This window comes from Eptatretus burgeri, chromosome 13 (assembly GCF_056783735.1).
Source record: "Eptatretus burgeri isolate ZD-2024b chromosome 13, Ebu_testis_v1, whole genome shotgun sequence".
In the NCBI taxonomy this organism is placed as follows: Eukaryota; Metazoa; Chordata; class Myxini; order Myxiniformes; family Myxinidae; genus Eptatretus; species Eptatretus burgeri.
The window spans coordinates 56238325-56248161 of NC_140973.1; positions in this window are offsets into that span (position 1 = coordinate 56238325).

Sequence of the window (9837 nt, forward strand, 5' to 3'; positions counted from 1 at the left end):
GCGTACGTAATAATTACATCCCAAATTTTCAAGGAATCACGACAAATATGTGAATACTGTCCGTACTATGTACATGTATTGTATTGGGTGGTCGCTAGACTACTGTTATTCTCAGGTTTTCCGTCTGTCTGTATGTATGTAATGGACAGCTCTGGAGGCCAGAGGATCTAACTGATTTTGATGAAACTTGACTGGTAGGTTCATACCAGGATATAGTTGTATGCTTTTGAGCACCGTTGCTATAGACGCCACCGTTGCCTAGCAACGGGACTTTGAAATTTTTGAAAAAATCCGAAAAATATATATATATTTTTCGAAAATGAAAAATCGGCTGCTGCGCTTTGATGCACACTATAATCAACCTCTTTGTCAAATAATTTCAGCCCAATCTGTCAAAAACTGTATGACTAGTACGCAATTATATAGCGACCACCCATATCGCTTATCGGCTTGTTAACTTTCTTTTTCGTAATACAGGCATCTCGGCTCGGAAAAGTTGAATGTGAATATGTTCAATAAACCTCACTTTTGGAGTTGTCAGGATAGCCTGGAGTTGTCCAGCCTGGGTTCGAATCCCAACCCAGCTATAACATGTCGCCCTGGTGTTTTGCATTCTTGTTGTTCCTTTACGATGTTGGAAAGGATGAGGGGATGAGGTGGTTGATCAGAATAAAGGACGTTAACGAAAAGTCATGGCAGACATGTAAGTATTGCTTTGGGTTTTGAAGGTAGGATGGGTGTGTGCTTCAAGAAGGATGAATCGAAGTGGGATAAATTGGAGCCTTAAGGTAGTGGTACTAGTTGTGGTAGTAGTGGAATAAGTTGTATAAATAAATTGATCTGGCTCATTGTCATTCAGCAGGTAGAGATTCGGAAATCAAGAACAACAGGAGGCACAATAGGAACTTTAAAAAGTTTTATCAGGTGGAAGTTACGTGAACCCCAAGATGCTGTTTCACAAACATCCTGACGTCAATGCATGGAAGTCCTGACGTTAATGTACCGCCACCGACGTCGAAATGCGGCCTTTATGACGTCATTGTGAGTTTGAGGGCTTTCCAGAGCCAGCTTTATCGATGGCCTCCGATTCCAATACCGTAAATGAACAACAAAAATAAAAAACCAAGCATAACGTCATGGGAATGTCATGAGGTTCTGGTTTCCTGACTCGAATCCGGCGAGTCGTGTCAAAACGACCGCGACAGTCACCCGTTTCAAAGACACCCTGCCGGATCCTCATGTCTAAAGCTACTGTGCAGGTTGGAATCCCTAAATGGAGCGAGCGTCGTGCTGATCGGCGATCACATGACTGATCTCAATCTCCACCTGAGAAACCTGGCCGGAAATGCGTGCTCCTGCCGGTATGGGGACCACGACCAATTTACCTTGAACAGGATGTGTTAAACTACCAGATGAAACTGCCAGAACAAACAGGATCTATCCAGAGACCAAGTCAGGTTTGTAAATTGTATTTGTGTAACACCAAGGATGGGAATACAAGAGGAAGCAAAACAGTTTAAAAATAAATGGATCTGACAACAATAAAAAAGTCCCCAAACTGATACAGGGCGAAATGTCAAAAACCCTCCACTGACATGCACACACAAACAGTCCAAGCGACAAATGGCAGATCCTTAATTAAATATGGTTCTTGAGGCATCAAGCACACAACAGTAGAAAGACAGAGAGGTCACGGGACAAAAAGAGAGTTATATGGCAAACCCGTGGTGTTGGTTCAGGGTTGCCTGCACGGGTCAGTTCCCCACCCCGACCTGGGTGGAAGGAGGGAGGAACAACTTGGCGGAGTAGATGTGTCATCAGACCCCTCCCCCAAAGCTGACTATCAGGGCCCTGGGGCCTGGCGCACCAAGCATCCCTCGTGGCCGTAGAGCCCTTCAGGACCTGGTGCTCACCCTATGGCCCAAATGGTCTCTCCATGACTATTTTTTTGGCCTTGAGGGCCCACAAAAATTGCACATGGCCACTCAAAGACGAGTTCATTTTTGGCCCATGTGGCCCACACAGCAGGTCTTTGGACCATGTGACCCACAGAAATGCAATGGTCCTTGTGACCAAATAAGCAGAAGAAAAGACACTCGGCTTATTTGTCCTTGAATTGTGAAGTCTTCTGGCCTTTATGGCCCAACAAGGTGGCACAGGTGAACAACATGGCCGGCAGGTGGCACAGCAGCTGGCATGACTACAGCAATGGCAAGGCTACAAGCAGGTGGCAATGCATGGCTGACAGGCGAGCTTGATTGATAGCTGCAGATGGTATGGCCCGACAGATGAGGTAAGCCGGCCTCAAATGGGATGAGAGCAGGCAGCAGATGTTGTTGGCAGCAGGAGTGGGTGGGAGCAACAGTCAAAGGCCGGCTTCCGCCAGAACCTAACTCTCACCTAACAGCCCCGCTAATCCCTCTAGCTAACCTCTACATCCTGCCCATCTAAACCCTTCCAAACGAATCTGTCCCTCCCATAGCCCACTGATCTTATTTAAGTTATCCTAGCTCCCGGGAGGAAGATCAAGGCACGTACAGTCTGAGTGACAAAACGATGAGGTGGTGTGGCCTCTCACGGCTCGCCAGCAGAATAGCCCAATGGAGGGATGGAGGAGGGCGTGTGCGTGCCTACCCCGATACCAGAGATCTGGGATGCAATGTTCCACGCGAAGGCCAATTACCCTGCTCTGTTACTCCAGTGGCCACAGACATCAAAATGGTCCAAAAGGGGAGCATCCCCACTGTCTAACCGACTACTTTCAAAGCACATTTTCCATTTACCATTAATCCCTCTCTCCAGTGATTCCAAGTCACCAATTTATCTGCCTCTCCACATGTTGGTGCCATATCAGTGTGGGCCTGGCCCTCAAATTTTCCTCTGTGCTCCTGCACAATTTTGTGTGTGGGCAGTGTGGTCCCCTTCATGGGATCCCTGCCTGCTCTCTGGCACGGCACCCCCAAGCCACCTGCGAGCCCTCTCTGACTCCCCCCGTGCACACTTCCGAGCACGTGGCACCTTTGGTCTACTCTCTGTGTACACTCCCTGAGATTTTACATGAACAAGGATCCTTGGTCATGCAAAAACAGTCTTGTTTGCGAAAGGGGATCCCAAACGCTCAGACCACCTCGATGCTAATGTACCCCTTGATACCCCACAAAATAGATATGTGTCTTTTTTCCGATTTTCGAATTATAAAGTCGGTAAATTTGCGATTAAAGGTCAAAATCTTCTTTTTCTTCAAATAAGCTATGACGTCACACCATGCATGAAGGCGTCACCCATATTGCTTGCAGGTGACATCGATTGGTTTAACTCAAATGGTGAATGATTTCCCACAAACATGCCGAGTCGATGCGTCCTTGATTCTGGTAGAGTAAAAGAAACTGAGATGGTTTCATGTTACATCACCAATGGCTGAATGATCCGAACGTTGCCAGAAATTGGACGAGGTTTGTCTGAAATACCTGAGTGTGGATCAGGCTGAGAAAACGTTCAGTTTTGTGCTGGGAACATGTCACAGAGCATGTTATGTAACAAGAGAGATGGCTAGATCTTGTGGTTATCTGCTAGGATTGAGAGAGGATGCCATACCCACGATTAAGCGGAAGAAACAGCCGTCGCTCAAAACTAACACCATCCCTACCCAGCTACCAGCACGTGTACACGGACGATTTGAGCGGTGAATCAAACACCTGTTGCCATTGCCCTGGCACTTACCACAAGATAACCTGTAAATAATTATCAATTATCAGCACAAATTTCTACAAGTCAAATGAACCACCATGTATTTACAGTGGAGAGAAAGGATGTATGGATCTATCATCATCATCTACTCCACTGAGATGATCATGGTCCTCTCCTCCACCATCCCCCTCACAATCCCCCATCACCCCCACAATACCCATTACCACCCCAAACCCACCTCCACCATCCCCCCAAAATCCCCACTACCATCCCACCAGAGCACCACTCCCCACCCTCCACTGGGACGGGACATCGACTTGTTTACCAAGCTTTCAGTAATAGTCAAACCCTGTCCCTTAATTTCAAAGTTGCAAAATGGTGTTCAAGGTCATATGTTAAGTCACAACCAGTGCCCACCAAAAAGTTGGCATAATTGTTTGCTTCAACTAGTTGTTGAATTGTTGAAACAAGAAAAGGACACAAATTCACAAAATATCCTGCAATTGGCTTAGACAATGACGAGCTCATAACTTTGCAAGCTTCAGTGTCACCAAGTTCATTGAAATTTCAGGATGTCGTATTTCAAACGCTCCTTGTTGTCCTTGTAGACTTCTGGATGTATTTGAACCTCCTAATTTACAAACACCATAATTGGCAAAAACTAAGTCACGCCGCAGCTCAGCATGTGTTTGTTATGCCCAGGAACACAACAGCCACTTGGTTAATCTTCTATTGTTGAATTGACGTTGTCCCATAAACTCTTGAGAGGTTGACAGGCAAAAAAAAGTTTTAAATACACCATGTCATCTTTCACCTTAATTACATGAATTAATTCACTGTCTGTTGACAATAATTATTGGGGGAGCTCAGTATGTATTCATTATGCCCGAAGAGTTGCCGAGAACAAACGATCTGTCATTATTGTTACATTTTAGAATTTAGATGAACATTCGTGTGACTTTTCTCAAAGTATGACTCTCAGGCTCATTATTTATACGTACAGTGTCTTGTATATTTACAGCCTCTGAAGCAGAGGAAGTGTTCTGCAAAGAAGGTTCATGGAAATGCTGAAGTAGAAACCCCACAAGCAAGCTGCAGCACAAATAGAGACGCTTCATTAACACAAGACTGTATCTACTGTATCAGTGACAAAGGATGCTCAAGAGGAAACTAGATCAAGCTCTCAAGGGCATAACCAACATCATAAAGAGACTCAAATTCAGTCAACAACAGTCTCGTAGATTGAAAACCAAGGCGCGTGCCGAGCGGGCGGAGGCCCCGCCTTCCCAGGTTTGGTGCGAGCAGGCCATGCCTCGGAGGCAGAGGATTGTAAGGCATGTCGTCAAAGAAGAAGGGTTGGTTGTGCATTTTAATTCGGAGAGATTGGGAGCGCATGCACGAAGTCAGAGAAGAGTGGAGTTCAGGGTGAGCGCGCACGAGGCAAAGTTCAGGGTGAGCGCACGCACGAGGCAGAGTTGAGTTGAGGGAAGGAACGCACACGGTCGAGAAAACGTAGTTCAGAGATGGCCTGTAGGAACAGGGTTATATGGCTGGCTTTCCTTTGACGCACAAAGAGGACGGCACTATTCTTGTAGTCATGTTGAGGAGATTTAGCTCGCGTGGTGAAGCAAGACACTGGTCTTTGGCTCTTGGTTGGGTCGTGAGGACGGTGAACGCATGAAACAGCTGCACTGGGTCTCTGAGCCTTGGTGTTGAGTGCCGCTCGTGGATTGCCTGGCTTATGTTTGTTCTGCTACGAGAGAAGCGACGGCGCCATTTTGCCCACATCTGCACATGCTGATTCCAAGTTCCACAAAGACCAGCTCTGGGCCAAGCTTAGTCCAAGAATAAAGGAAGGGTTTTCTATTTATTTTGTTTCCCTTTGCGCAAGCATTAATTTCCTTAGAATTTCGGCTGTGGGCCTCCAAGGGAGAAGTTCGGCCGTCCTGGGGCTAGCGGTGTTAACCACGTGTCACCACAAATTGGGTGGGGTGGATTAACCTTGGCCACCCCCACGACAATATACTCACATAGTGATGTGCCTCCTGAAGTGATGAAAAGAGCTGTAAAAAAAAATAAAAAAATAAGGGGGGAAGGATATCAAGGAAGGCGTGCTCGACGAGCATTTGCACTCGCACTTCAGTTTTACTCAGCAAAAGTTTATAACTATGTCTGACAGAGTTTCTAACTCACACTACCTCACCCTTCAGTAATACAGAGATGGTACCAAAGGGCGAGTTGTGATCCTGGGTTTACACAAGAGGCCTTTAATACTTTGGCACTAAACGTGTCAGAAACAAAGGAACAAGAAGCAGAAGTTGTCTGTGCATTGATGCTGGATGAGATGTCGATTCGCAAGCACGTGGAGTGGGATGGAAAAAAATTCCACGGTTTTGTGAATGTCGGAGCCGATATTGAAGATGATGATGACTCCACCCGTATTGCTGCAGATGCTTTGGTTCTGATGGCTGTGTTGCTGAATGGTAACTGGAAGGTGACACTTGGAAACTTCCTGGTGCATGGTCTTTCTGGTCCTAAACATGCCAACATCGTCAAAAATTGCTTGATGAAACTGCATGATACTGGCATCAAAACTGTCTCTGGAACACTGATGTACAAAACACCCAAGAAAACCCCTTTTTTGGCTTCATGTCTGCAATCAAGTGTGTTGAGAGCCTGTATGACACACTGAGCAGTAAATCGCCAAGTCTTCTGAAATATCTCCTCACTTACAAATTGAGCAAGGACCACCTAGAGTGATTTTTTTTTTTGATGCAGTGAGGTCATCTGGTGGTTGCAATGACAACCCAAACGCACGATAAGTTGGAGCTACATACAAGCGATTCTTTCTGCGCCACAAAGTGAAAGCTGCAGGTAACTGTCAGCTTCAAGACAACACCAGTACTGTATATTAACTGCTGTTACAGACCAGAGTGTTGTTAATGATGTGCACAGATATGTTTTAGATATGAGCATCATGAGGTGATATGACATCCCCTTGGATGAACCTGCAGAGTTTGTCCATAACTACGCAGAAGCACCAAGTTTTCTGACTCTACCATCCTACAAAGAGGTTGCAGTTGGATACATTTCAGGCTTTGTGGTCCGTCTGGCATGCAAGAAGATCCATTGCCTTGATTGTGTAGGTGCTTTTGTAGGTGAAGATGACATTGTGTTGATATCAATGCAATACTCCCTGGTGCAGCACAAGAACCGTGGTGATCTGGTTATAGCATCAACAAGCGTAGTTGCAGAATGTGAATCTAGGGAACGGTGTTTCCAGAGAATACCCAAATCCACAGGCAACAAGCCACCACGAGCTTCTACTCTTGTGTCTACCATCTAACTTGTTGTGCTTCAAGAGGCCATTTACAAAGGAATGTTTGACAGCTTGTCTGACCACATGCTGGACAGCACACCAGAGAACAACCATATGTATGCATTCATAAAGTGCATCTGTGCATGTTACATCAACATCAGGATATTTTTTTGTATCCGTTGTCAAAGCTTGTAGAAGAGCTAATATGCAGAATATACATATAACAAAGGGAGCAGGAGACAAGAGGGGGTAAAAAAGGGAAGCATAACAACAGTAGGGAAAAGGGACATCACAAGATCTGAGGAAAAGAGAGAGATGGAGCGAGGTACGTGGGGTAAACAAGATGGACACTACAGGGACTTTCAGGAAGGAAAAAACGGAATCTGAAGATGGGTTTGGGGTGGATTAATGGGGGTAGGAAAGATCATGGTTTTGGATGGGGAAAAACATGAGATGATGGTGAACAGCTGTTTTAAAGAGCTGGATGGAAGAGTGGGATTGAAGAGTGTGTGGGAGTTTGCTCAAGAGGTGGGAAAAAGAGAAATAAAAGAGTGAAGGTGAGCAGTCATTCTTGATTTTGGCTGTTTCACCAGAAAGGGGTTGTTGGCAGACCTTGAGCACCCTGCATAATTATTAGGGTGACAGAGCACAGACAGAGCAGGGGATGCAAGGCCAGAGATGAGTTGGTAGAAGACAGAAAGACCACTAACTTGCCTGTGGTGAGAGATTGAAAGACTCGGTTTCATCGCAGGAGATACCAATGATCCAAAAAGCCTTGGCTTCCACAGCATGAAGCCGAGCTTGGTGTGAGACAGGAGCACCAGCTGAGAAGGGAGAACATGACCCCATCAAGCTGTAGATGAAGCTTTGTATGTGGTTCAGAGCTCAGGTGTACCAAGAAAGGACTTTGCATGATGGAGAATGCCCAGTCGGTGACTGGCTTTGGAGGCCAGCCTGGAAATATGGCTTTCCCTAGAAAGAGCAAAGCACGGAGTGAGACCGAAATGCTTGAGAGACAGAAATTCTTGAAGAGGATTGTTGAGAAAGTGGATGGGGGGGGGGGAGGAGGGGTTTCCAGACAGTCCCTTCAGAGAGACATAGTGAGATTTGTCAGGATTTAAAGGCATGTTCCAAGTGTTTGACCAGCTTGTGATTTTATCAAGGTCTGCAGAGAGTGAAGCGGCTGCTGCTTGCTGATCTGAGGGATGACAGATGGTATGGCAGAGAGTGGAGTCATCAGCAAAAAGATAAAGAGGATTTTACAGAGAGTCGGAGAGATCATTGATGAAAACCAGAAAAAGCACAGGGCCCAGAACACTGCCTTGAGGAACTCCAGCCTGGACAGGAAGAAGTCATGAGAGAGAGAGAGAGAGAGCCATAAAGAGCCACACGTTGACCCTGACAGGAGAGGAGCCATGAGTCGAGATTGCGTTGGACACCATAAGAAGAGAGTTTGGTGAGCAGTTTTCCATATCGAAAGTTCGCGATATGTCGAAGGAGAATTGCTCTTATCTCATGTTTGGCATTGAGGATCTCCATCCATTGTTAGGAAAGCAGAAGCAGCATGCCCAGGGTAGAGTGATTTGGTTTGAATTCAAAATGATGATCAGAGAATAGCCATTGGAGAAGAGGAAGGATTTAATGTTGTAAGCGATGATGGATTCCAAGACCTTGCTGATGATTGGGAGCAGGTTGATTGGTCTGTAGTTGAAGGGTCTGGAGTCTGTAATGTACAATATTAATTAAAATAGTCTGAAATGCACCATATTGCCAAACAAGAAACTTTGCTCATTGTGGGAAACAAAGTCTGCAAGCAGTTTTCAAAGCTAATCCTTTTCAAGAATCAGTAATTTTATGTGAGGTACAGCAAGTTGATTAAAGGCAAGATGTTTTTTGCAGGAAGTTTCTCAATTTAAAACAAGGATAAAAAGACAAAATGTCACAGCCCTCATCGTTTTTGTAATTTTACTGTGCGGAGTTAAAGGGCTTGCCCATATTTACAAGACTGATGTGTATGCACAAATGAATTAAGTGATCATGTGACATCCAAGAACACTTGTGACATGACATTTGCCAAGTTTGAACAAAATCGGACCATGCATGTCTGAGAAATGGTTGGAGTCATGTTTAAGTAATAAAATGGCCACCAGTCGGCCATCTTGGATTTGATTTCAAAAGCAAGTGACATGCTTATGTAAGCCATCATGTAGTAATTAAGTAATTAATGAAATCATTGATTAATCAAAAAAATAAAAAAAATACAGTTTTTGCAAAGCAGATCTTAACTTTTGTTTCCACATTTCAGCTTCCTAGATCAAAGGATGGCGGAGATATCGCCCGGACAAACAAACAAAGAAGTAGCGGTACATTCAAAATACACCGCATCCATGCCAAAGAAATAAATAACAAATCATCCAACGTGCGACATTGCCGGGGCACCTTTGGCGCCCAGCGATGCGGCCTTGCAGCACATGGAGTCAGAATTTGGATGGAGCGGTGTAACTAATTGATTGATTAATTGCATTATTAAAATAAGTAAATAATAATCATTAATAATTTCTCAATCATTTGCCAAATAGCATGCCAAAACCACCACCGTTTCATCCAAATGTGTAACTTTTAGGAAATTAAGTAATTTATCGAAAAATGAAAAATTTATCGATTAATTGATTAATCAATAAATCAAAAAATATGCTTCATAGCCAAATCATTTTGTCACTGATAGCTCAAAATATGCTTGAGATATTGCCAGGATGAGAAATATAATAAATAAGTAATTTAGAAATCGATAATAATTAAGTAATTAATCAATTAATTGATTAATCAAAAAA